The sequence below is a fragment of the Prosopis cineraria genome, unplaced genomic scaffold (assembly GCF_029017545.1).
Source record: "Prosopis cineraria cultivar Desert tree isolate PC_DT_omini unplaced genomic scaffold, ASM2901754v1 PC732, whole genome shotgun sequence".
In the NCBI taxonomy this organism is placed as follows: Eukaryota; Viridiplantae; Streptophyta; class Magnoliopsida; order Fabales; family Fabaceae; genus Prosopis; species Prosopis cineraria.
The window spans coordinates 31,524-43,140 of record NW_026556057.1 but is presented as its reverse complement, the minus strand read 5'-3'; the positions used below and the strand labels follow the sequence as shown (position 1 = coordinate 43,140).

At 30.0% G+C, this 11,617-nt stretch overlaps 1 long non-coding RNA gene across 1 annotated transcript; it reads left to right on the top strand.

Moving 5' to 3' along the window:
* The first annotated feature begins 189 nt into the window (after positions 1-189).
* Positions 190-10,992, top strand: LOC129298168 (uncharacterized). The gene is made up of 4 exons (XR_008590313.1): positions 190-273; positions 1,686-1,859; positions 1,951-2,008; positions 10,607-10,992. It is a non-coding gene; the product is annotated as an uncharacterized LOC129298168 (long non-coding RNA).
* The last annotated feature ends 625 nt before the right edge of the window (positions 10,993-11,617 follow it).

Genomic DNA, 11,617 nt, shown 5'->3' with positions numbered 1-11,617 from the left:
TGCCTCTCATCGCTTGTTAAGAGCGACGACCACCACCGTCGTCTTCGTCTGTCAACGCAACACTATCAGTCTTCGAAGTCGGAGCTCGCCGCCGCCGCCGCCGCTTCAGCTACTGAGTCCGCTGCTTCGGCTTCCACGAGATCTGGTTCTGCAGCGTGAGTCCGACACCGATTCGGCAGCCTGCCTGACCGTCCGTCGTCGTCTGACCCCAGCCTACCGTCCGTCACCATCGCAGCTTGCCACATATTCCGTCGCCGTTGTCGCTCCATCGGGGTATCACTAGCTTCTCTGATTTTTATACTCTTTGAGCAGTTTCAACTTTTTTAATTCCCATCTTTGAGCTGTTGATGTTTTGTAATTCCAGATGCTACTTTCAATTGTCAAGCACATATCATTTGGAATCTTCTCCAGGCTAAAAGAATTCATATTTCATATCACCTTTTCCTTCCTCCAGTATTTTTTTTTCCTGTTTTTGTAGCAAGTAGTGCTATGTTTTGGATTTCTATATATATTATTGGTTTTTGTCCTAATAATCTGTGCCATTGTTCTTCGTTTTTCCTTCCAATGGTGTTCGGTCTTGGATCTCTATAAATTTTTAGCTTGTAAACCTTATGTTTTTATTTTCTTAGTTTTTTTAATATTTCTTGTGCTTTGAGTTTTAAAAATATTTCACTATTTTAATTTTATTATTTAAAAATCTTAAGTAACCCTCAAATCTTCTTTCATTCTCACGCTCTTCCCCAGCCGATTGTAAAGGAAGCAGTCTAGCAGAGTCTGTGGTGGTTTATTTATTTATTTTTGGGGGGGGGGGTGATGTATTAACACATGCTGCATGTGATATGAGTTGCATTATTGAACTTGTTGATTTTTTTTACAGGGTACATGTAAATAGAGGCTTTTGTATTATATATAAATTTATAGTTTATTCAGAACATGAAATGCCACACATGTTTTATCTCTGACTCTTTCAACTTTATTCGTGGGTATATTTGATGCTTGTGCTACGTCATGGCTGGAGGTAGTAGCAAGTTGAGGGGTTTGGCTCATCAAGATAAACATCTCATGTCATCTCTACTGATATATATGATGAATAACCTGATTGGATTTTAAAAATGAAGATTAATATCCACCAATTTATAATTATATCAGCAAAAAGGTCTGACCTCAACTAGTATATATAAATGACCTCACTTAAGATTTAATAACAGAAAAGAACACCCAAAATAAACTTTCACGACATTTACAAAACAATGTGAATAAACTTGCTTTTGCCAAAATAACAACAAAATTGGAGCCAGATATAGAGCCATGACATTTTCTTTTTCAGGCATGTGAATACGCTTGGTTTTCCCCAAAACATTGTATTCTTTGTTCTGTGAGCCAAATGTAAGGCCTTTTGTTATCTGGAAATCGGGGTTTGTGATGGTCAGAATCAGAATTGAATGGAATGGAAAAAATGGTCGTCAGTTGAGTTGGATAAAATATTTATGTAGTTATTAATTACATACACACATATATATATATATATATCTGTGTATAATATGTAGTTATTATTATTACATTTTATTTATATATTATTTTTATTAATATTTAGAATTATATTTTCTTCAAAATAATTAGTATTTATATTTAGTATAATTTTGCCCCCTACTAATAAATTTTTATGGATCCGTGACTGCTTATAGATTTGATGTATACCTGATAATGCCCAGCATCCAACGGCCCATTCTAACATATCATTCTAAAGTTGCTGATCCAGGAAGTGATTAAATTTGTCCCTTCGTTTTACCCCCCTATGATCAAATATCATCTTCTTCGATTCCTGGTAATCTCCACTATACTTCAATCTCCATCATCAGGTATCACAAGCTTCTCTGATTTTTATACACTTTGAGCAGTTTCAACTTTTTTAGTTCCCATCTTTGAGCTGTTTATGTTTTGTAATTCCAGATGCTACCTTCGATTCACCAAGCACATACCAGTTGAAATCTTCTCCAGGCTAAAAAAGGTTCATATTTCATATCCACTATTTCTCCTTTTCTAGAATTTTTTTTCTGTTTTTATGGTTAATAGTGCTCTGTTTTGGATATATATATGCATATATATTTGTTTTCGACCTAATAATCTGTGCCATTGTTCTTTTTCCTTTCGATCCTTTTGTTTTTATTTCTTAGTTTTTTGATATTCTTGTAATTGGGTTTTAAAAATCTTAAGTTACGCTTAACTCTCTTCTGATTCTCGCGGTCTTAAAAAATCCCGTCCCCAGCCGATTGCAAATGAAGCAAGTCAAGCAGAGTCCGTAGGTTTAATTGGGGAAAGAATTAAGAATGAAAATCAAAACAAAAGTGGTTGATTTTTAACAATGCACTTATTACACATGCTGCATGTGGTGTGAGTTGTATCATTGAACTTGTTTGAATTTATTTACACTGCATATGTAAATAGTAGTTTTTTCCTTTACTCATGGACGGTGCATATTTTTATAAGTTAACTATCTAGATATTACTCAACACATGATAGATTTTTAACACGTATGTTTTAAAAAATATGTTTTAAAAAAATTACAATTTAAAAGTTTTAAATATGCATTTTCCAAAGCATGTCTGGAATGTCAATTCATAAGAATTATAAAAAAAATTAAATTAAATTTAAATCATCTACATTAAATATTGGCTGCCTAGATTGCTAATCAAGCAAATTGATTAAATTTTTTTATTGAAATTCACATTATTAACATTTAATTTGTACTGCCTAGATTGATTAAACAAATTTATTGATTTTTTATTTTTATTTAATAATTTATAATAAAATAAAAAATAAAACCTTTGAACTTGGACTCTCCGGATTTAATCAGGCAATCCAAATAGTGCTCTTTTGGATGCACATATTATTCGTGCTTGTCCTAATAATCTGTGCCGTTCTTCTTTGTTTGTCCTTTCAATCCAACCTGCATAAATCTTTGGCTTGTAAATCCTTTTGTTTTTATTTTCTTTTTTTTTTTAATTTGTGATTTGAGTTTTAAAAATATTTCACTATTTTAATTTTATTCTCCTTGTTCGCCCCAAAATACTATATTCCTTGTATCTCAATAGCATATAATCATGTTACTTTGTGGCATGCACTTATCATATTCTTCAACTTCCATTAATGTGGAGCTCTCATGCTTATGAACATGATTAACCACTTACCTTCTCAATGGCCACAACTCTCTCCTTTCTCTTCTATGTCTCCATTTTTCACCTCCACCTCATGGATATAATGACTATTATAATGGCCAACAGAAATATGGTGTTGGTTGAAATTCCCAAACTCAATCGGACCATCTGAACAATGAATCTTTTCAACAAATGTAAGTAAAGACACTAACATTTGTCTCTCCATTTTTTAACTCAACGCCCTCACTATTCTTCTCCAATCGCACTCTCTTACTTGAAATCTAAAGCTAGTGATAATACTATCGTCCTCACATATGTAGACCTTCATTGTCACTTTATGAAATTTCAAATGGTGAAGATCCAAATAATTGAGGACACACACTAACCCTGCACTTTTCCCATTGATTGTGCCTCCCATGTTTATCTGCTTTGGCCCACTCCATCATAGTCGCAACTAAACAAGCTTGACCAAGACAATTGAAGAATGGATTTGATCCAAATTTACACAGCCTTCAAAATCTAAAAGTTCAATATTTGGGGCCTGAGACAGATTTGAGAGTGTATTGAGACATCTTGAGTGCTTTACATTGATTAGTTTTAAATTTGAAAAACGCTGAAAAATGTTAAATAAATTAGATAACTAAATTTAATCTTGAATTCCTCCTATGACAGTTTAAAAATATGAGATCACTATAGATATATTTGGATAACCAATTATATTGTTTAGGTATCAATGTAAAGGCAATGAAGCAAAGATGTGCATTATTAAATTCTTTGGAGGCTTGATATATATACTTAAAATTAAAGAGGTTGTTAGAATCACACAAAAAGCTTATCTGTAAACATAGGAAAAATGATACATGATCTCCATTCCAAAATTGTCAGATATGACTATTAGCGAGACATTTCAAATAATTAAATTATTTAATCATGAAGTTAATTCTCTCATCACAAAGAAAAATGAGATGAGATTTTGTAAGGGAAATCAGTTAGAAAAATTCTTGTAATCTTAAAATTATTTGAAGATGATAAAGCAAGTGTTCATACAATTTGAATTTGTTGAATATTTGATGTGTGAGATCTAAAAGTTTGATGAGGTTCTCAAAATCACAAAAAAATAGCCTGGATATCCTCTCTTCTACCTTGTTCTTGTCCAATTAATGCATCAAATGCTCTCATTCTCCTAAAAAAAAATCAAACATGGAAAAACACACAAACTATTGCATAAAAACATGAATAAAACCACAAAAAAAATATCAACTACTTGCTTTTAAATTACATCCAATATCAATACTTGCCATTTGTATCATTTATTTTAAATATTATTTCATCAATTCATCTTTTATTGATAACAAATGAATTCCTAAATCACACAATGTGGCATTAGTTATTTAAATCCAAAAAAATGGTTTTTTTAAGAAGTAAATTTAATTAAAAAAAATTATAACATAACAAAAAAATAGAAGACATGAAAATACAATCATTTTTTATATTCATGTCTGATGATAAGTATTGAATTGCCTTAAGACCCTAGTGAGCAAATCATGTAGGGAAATGATTAATATGTAAAAAGTAATCAAATAATTATTAGAACAACTAATTAAATGTTACTTTTGGAAAAATCTAAATGAATTCTCATTTAATTTGTTTTGTTTATATAATCTAATTAAAAAAATTCAAGGCATACAAAATTGACTTAACTTCAAGATTCAAGGTAATAATATTAAGACTCACCAAAATTTAAATTAAATGAATATGTACATAACTTAAGGAAAATGTGGAAACATGTCAAGGAAATAAAAAAATCTAAAAGATAAACTAAAGATAATAGAATAAATATTACTTGTGATGATAACAAAAATAACAAATATCCTCATTCCTCCATAGTCAAGTTGGTATTCTATCTATAGAAATTGCTTTTTTTAGAAATTTCAAGACCCATTGTCATGAGGAAAATGTGCATCTCAATACAAACACATCTATCAACTGAAATAAGGGATCTATCTTCAAGAACACCAACCAAAAGCCATGCAGAAGAGCCACATAAGCATCTGATATAATCAAGAGAAATCCTCCTTCCCTCATTCAACAAAAATGTGAGGTCAAGAAATAGTTCCTTTGGTTGTGGTTTACTCCATCAAAACTCAATTTCAACGAATTGAAAATTGAATGTCAAGATTTTGACTTAACATTTCAAAAGTAGCTTCCCACTCTTCTCTTCTACAACCAAAAGAATAGTAAGCCAAGCTTTTTAGAGCTAAGGGATTTTCTTGATAGAAATCCACTACACGTTTTGATAACTTTAAATAGCTTTTTGATGGCTCATTTTGCCAAACGCTTTTAAAGCAAATAGTTTAAGAGTATATTGGGAATTTAATTTTGGAACTTGATATATGTTAGCACTAGGAGACTTAAGCACATGCTTGTCTCTTGATGTGATTATAATTCTACTACCTTTCCTTAATCGATTACTTACTTTGATCAAATTATCAATTTTGAACTAGTTGTCCACATCATCAAGTATCATAAGAACTTTATTCTAATATACTTGACATTGCGGACAACTAATTCAAAATTGATAATTTGATCAAAGTAAGTAATCGATTAGGGGGGAGGAATCACATCAAAAGACAAGCATGTGCTTAAGTCTAAAAATGTGTAGTGGATTTTTGTCAAGGAAATCCCTTAACTCTAAAAAAGCTTGGGTTGTTATTTTTTGGTTGTGGAAGAAAAGTGTTGGAAGCAGCTTTTTAAATGCTAAGTCCAAATCTTGACATTCAGATTTTCAATCTATTGAAATTGAGTTTTGATGGACTAAACCACAACCAAAATGAACTGTTTCTTGACCTCACATTTTTGTTGAATGAGAGAAGGAGGATTTTTATTGATTGTATCAAATGCTTATATGGATCTTTGCATAGCTTTTGGTTAGTGTTCTTGAAGATAGATCCCTCATTTCAATTGATAGATGTGGTTGTATTGAGATGCACAATTAAATCGTGATAATGGGTCTTGAAATTTCCAAAGAAAAATTTCTAGATAAAATACCGGCTTGACTATGGAGGGATGAGGATATTTGTTATTTTTCAAAGAAGCCTTTATAGGTGAATATTGGTGAAAACATAGATTATCTTTCGAAGGAACTAAGGTTTTTAAGTAGGCAAGAATGTCCTCTATCATAGGTGCCATTAAAATTATGTGCTGACAATCTTGTACAACTTCAAATGCTTGGTAGTCATCTCGAACAAGTTTGGGATGGAGATCAAGTATATATTATCAATTATTTTTTTCTATAAATTAATAGTATTGTTTTTTGTGATTTTGAAAACTTCATCAAACTTTTAGATATCTCATGCATCAAATATTCAACAAATTCAAATTGCATGAATGTTTGCTTCATCATCTTTAAATAATTTCAAGTTTACAGGACTTTTTCTAACAATTTCCCTTACAAAAATCTCATTTTTTTTGTGACGAGAGAATTGACTTCATGATGAAACTTTTCAGTTATTTGAAATGCCAAGCTAATAGTCATATCCAGCAATTTTGGAATGGAGATCATGTATGCATCATTTTTCCTTTATTTACAAGTAAGCTTTTTATGTCATTCTAACAAACTTTTAATTTTAGATGTATATGTCAAGCCTTAAAAATTGACCAAAGAATTTTATAATGCACATCTTTGTTTTACTATCTTTACGTAGATGGTTAAACAGTATAATTAGTTATCTAAATTCATATATAGTTATCTTATATTTCAAATTGTCATGAAAGGAATTCATGATCAAATTATTTAATTTATTTAACATTTTTTTCAGCATTTTTCCAAATTTATAGCTGATCGATGCAAAGCACTCGAGATGTCTCAAGATACTCTCAAATCTATCTCTGGCTTCAAATATTGAAGTTTTAGATGTTGAAGGCTGTGTAAATTTGGATCAAATCCATTCTTCAACTGTCTTGGTCAAGCTTGTTAAATTATGACTAGGATGGAGTAGGCCAAAGCAAATAAACATGGGAGGCACAATCAATGGAAAAATGCAGGGTCAGTATGTGTCCTCAATTATTTGGATCTTCACCATTTGGAATTCCACAAAGTGATAATGAAGGTCTTCGTATGTGAGGATGATAGTATTATCACTGGCATTAGATTTTTGGTTAGGAAAGTATGATTGGAGAATAATAGTGAGGGGGTTGAGTTAAAAATGGAGGCATAAAGGTTAGCATCTTTACTTTCATTTGTTAAAAAAGTTCATTAGTTAGATGGTCCAATTGAGTTTGGGGATTTCAACCAACACCATACTTCTCTTGGCCATTACAATAGTCATTATGGCTATGAGATGGAGGTAAAGAAGAGGAGACGTGGAAGAAAAAGGAGAGAGTTGTGGCCATTGAGAAGACAAGGGGTTAATCATGTTCATAACCATGAGGGCTCCACAATAATGAAAGTTGAAGAAGATGATGAATGCATATCACAAAGTAACACTGATTAAATGCCTGCTAACAAGATTTGCCAATCACACTACTTGCTGGTCACTATTGACAAAACATACATTAAAGGAAAGTTACCTGGAATAACGTAGGATGTAGCAGCACTCAAGTTTCAATTTTGAGATCACTTTCACTATCTCAATCCTGCCAAAGGATTTGGCCCCTCTTGGATCTAACAGTCTCTCTTGATGATGATAGCCCTTTAATTTTTTGGATCTCTTATTTGATAACTCAAATTGATGATCCATCTTTTAAATATCACTTGTTTTTACAATACCATGATGATCATATTTGTTTAACTAATATTAGGGATTTAGCCAATCATATTAAAATAAATTTATATAACGGATATAACTTGCACTTGTTGGGCGTGCAAATGTGATGGTGGTTGTCTGAAATGTTGTGTAGTCTTACTAACAGACCAAAAAAACAATTGTTATATGTAATTAGCATAATACGTTTATCAATTGACTTTGTTGTTGTAATGCAAAAAATAAGCTTGATTTCAGACATATCATTGATTTTCAGTTTGTTCATTCTCCATGAAGGTCCTATACAACATATTATATCATCATTGTTAGACTCGATGGTATATGATATATGTTTATGATGACAAATATGGAACAAACATATTATAGATGTTGCAAATATATTGTTTCAAAATAGATTATTAATGTCCTATTTATTTACGTGAATTCTATGCAAAACTAACCTACAAACATAGCTAGAAATAATATTATAAATAAATTTAGTAAAATTTGAAGTTTTGAATTTTCTTGTCTGTTCCTAATAAATAAATCATTTATATTTTTAATAGGAAAGTATGAGATTTTAATAGGTAATTTTAAAATTAATTTTTATTTTTTAAATAACTTTTTTTTATTTCTCTTAAGTGTTCTTCTATTAAAGGCAATCTTATTCGAACCGTGGTTAAGGATTGAATGTGGATGCCTCTCCTAGTAGGGATATGATATGGATTCATATCTTAATTCACCACATTATGAGGGATTAATTCTTTCCTCTAAACCGAACTCTTTATAGTTAAATAACTTCTAATAGGACACATAGTACAAGGGAGAATAAATTTTGAAATAAAATATATTATTTTTTATGACATTCTTTAGTTTTTAATGGACAACTAGAGTGACAAATATAATTTAATCAAGATTCAGTTATATTTAGATAGAAAGACATTATAATAGTTACCATTATATTTTAAACTCTTTTCAAACCTATATATTAATTGAAACAATTTTCTCGCTCCTCATCAACAATTTAATCAGTGATCCTTTTATGGAATGCCAGCTCTCTTATTAAAGCTAAGAGATAGGATAGAAGATATTGTAAAGTTGGCAACATCATTGTTGATGACTTCTTGCATGAAATATTTTTAAATAAAATTATATATATTAATAAAGTTCATTAAATACACTTTATAGTTTTTTTAAAATAAAAATATAAGCTTTCACAGATGCCTTTCATTCAATATTTCATTTGTAAAAAAATATTAAAGAGAGAATATAATGGAAAAGGAGAAGGGTAATATGAAAGAAGTATTATTAATGAAATTTTATTTTTATCAAAGTATTTTATATTTTAAAATATCAAATCTCATTTAAAAGTATCTTATAAATTAGAACAACTTCTGACTTCAAGTCCATAAAGTGTGGATGAGTTGGCAACAACGTGCACGATTCATGCGTCAACTAAACCTGAAAAATGAGTCACCTTCATTATTACTTTCCCATGTATCAAACCAACATGATTTTTCCCCTTTACTATCCATTTTTGCATCAATCATTCACTAGTATACAAGTAAGATTTAGTAGCATGTATTTTATAGCAATTAAAAAATAAAACACTACTAAAATGAAACTTGAAGGAACTTAGGTGGCGCTTATCAATTATTTTTTATTTACAATTGTAGTAAAATAATAAGAGGTGGCGCTTTTTCATAAAATCTCACAGTTTATTGTTACTGAATAATTAAGTAGCGTTTTAACAAAAAGAGCACCTAGTAATTATGGTAATATTATAAAAACTAATTTTATTTAATTATAATTATTATTATACTTATTAATACAATTATTATTCTTATTATTGTTATAACTTTTTATTGATTAGTAATGAAAATTTGAATTATATGTAATTAAGAATTATTACTATTATAAATATAATAAAATGAATGAATATAATAATGATTATTAAAATATTATTTTAAGTAGGGCTTTTGCAATATATCCCATATTATAGGATGAACAAACAACCCCATATTTATTATATTTTAGATTATAGTCAATTTATTATATTTATTAATGATATATCAGTGTATATCAATGATAAGCCTCTTGTAAATTTTTCAAATTTTCAATTATAAATTTAATGTAAACCTATCATACTCCCAAACTTTCAAAACTTTGGCCCATATTTTTTGGGCAAGAGATTTTTTTGGTTAGTGGACTAATTTATCCTTTTAATTATTAGTGTAAATTTTAATATAAATATTGTTAGCATAAATATATTAATAAATAAATAATTATTATTAATATAAGTATTAGTTTTCTTAAATTTAAAAATGAAAAGTTGAGGTGGCTATACCCTAGGGAAATGCCACCTGTAGGTTTTACTTTTTTAAAAAATAAAAAGCCTCATGTGGGGGGTTTCTTTTTGTGTTTTTGTTTTTGGGAAATCCCTGATCAGGTTTTCAATCCTACACAAGCTGGAAGTCAAGCACGCTCTTGTCGTCTTCAATTCACCTTCAGCTCTTCTTCCCTTCATCTAAGGGCTGAGATTTTTTTAAATAATATAATTAAACTCATCTACCCACATCTTAATGTGTAATAATGATAGTAATACTAATAATAATAATATTATTATTATTATTAATTCATATAATTATAACAACAACAACAATAATAATAATTAAAATAATAAATCATTGTTTTTTTAAATTAACTCAGGTGGCTAATTACTCTCGTGTGCTTCGACGATAGCTCCGACCACCGATTGTCAAAGAAATGATTCACAATTTTAGGATTCTCTGGTGGTTCAATGATGGGCTAGTATGAAGATTCATGGGCTTTCGAAGCAATTTCAAGTTTCAGGTTCTCGATGTGGCTCTCTCTACTCTTCAATCACTCGGAAATTCGATAATTTACCCTTTTGTAGAAATCGATTTTATGATTCTACCTATGATCTTGAATATTTTTTGGGGTTAATCTTTCATTTTGAATGTTGAACTTCTGCTTTCTCATCGAAGGGTAAATTAGCATAATACGTTTATCAATAGACTTTGTTGTTATAATGCAAAAAATAAGCTTGTTTTCAGATATATCATTGATTTTCAGTTTGTTCATTCTCCATGAAACTCCCATACAACATATTATATATCATTGTTAGACTTGATGGTGTATGATATATGTTTATGATGATAAATATGGAACAAACATATTATAAATGTTGCAAATATATTGTTTCAAAATACATTATTAATATCCTATTTATTTACGTGAATTCTTTGCAAAACTAACCTACAAACATAGCTAGAAACCCAGCCTCTTTCCTATTTCTGTATTTCGCAACTTTGACTCCTTTTTGGGATTCGTTTGATTACATGGAAATAATTAAAATTAAAAGTGTAAGAAGAAAAACTGAAACTTTCAACCCAAAGTGAGATGATTATCGGGGATGTGTAGTGCTTATTAAAGAATTAAGAAGCAAACACTAGATAGATTAGGAACACTTTCCCATGCTTTCTTGTACATCTTTTTTATTTCGGGGGTATTATGGTCTTTTAAAATATAAATATATTTATTAAATAAATTTTTTACCCCATTTCATTATTAATTAAATTAAACTTTGTCCCCACCATAATATACATGTGTATGTGTGCTGTGTGGGAGGCACCATTTATCTTCCTCTAGCTAATCAATTGATACAAGTCGTGTACAATTTAATCTCATGTCACCCTG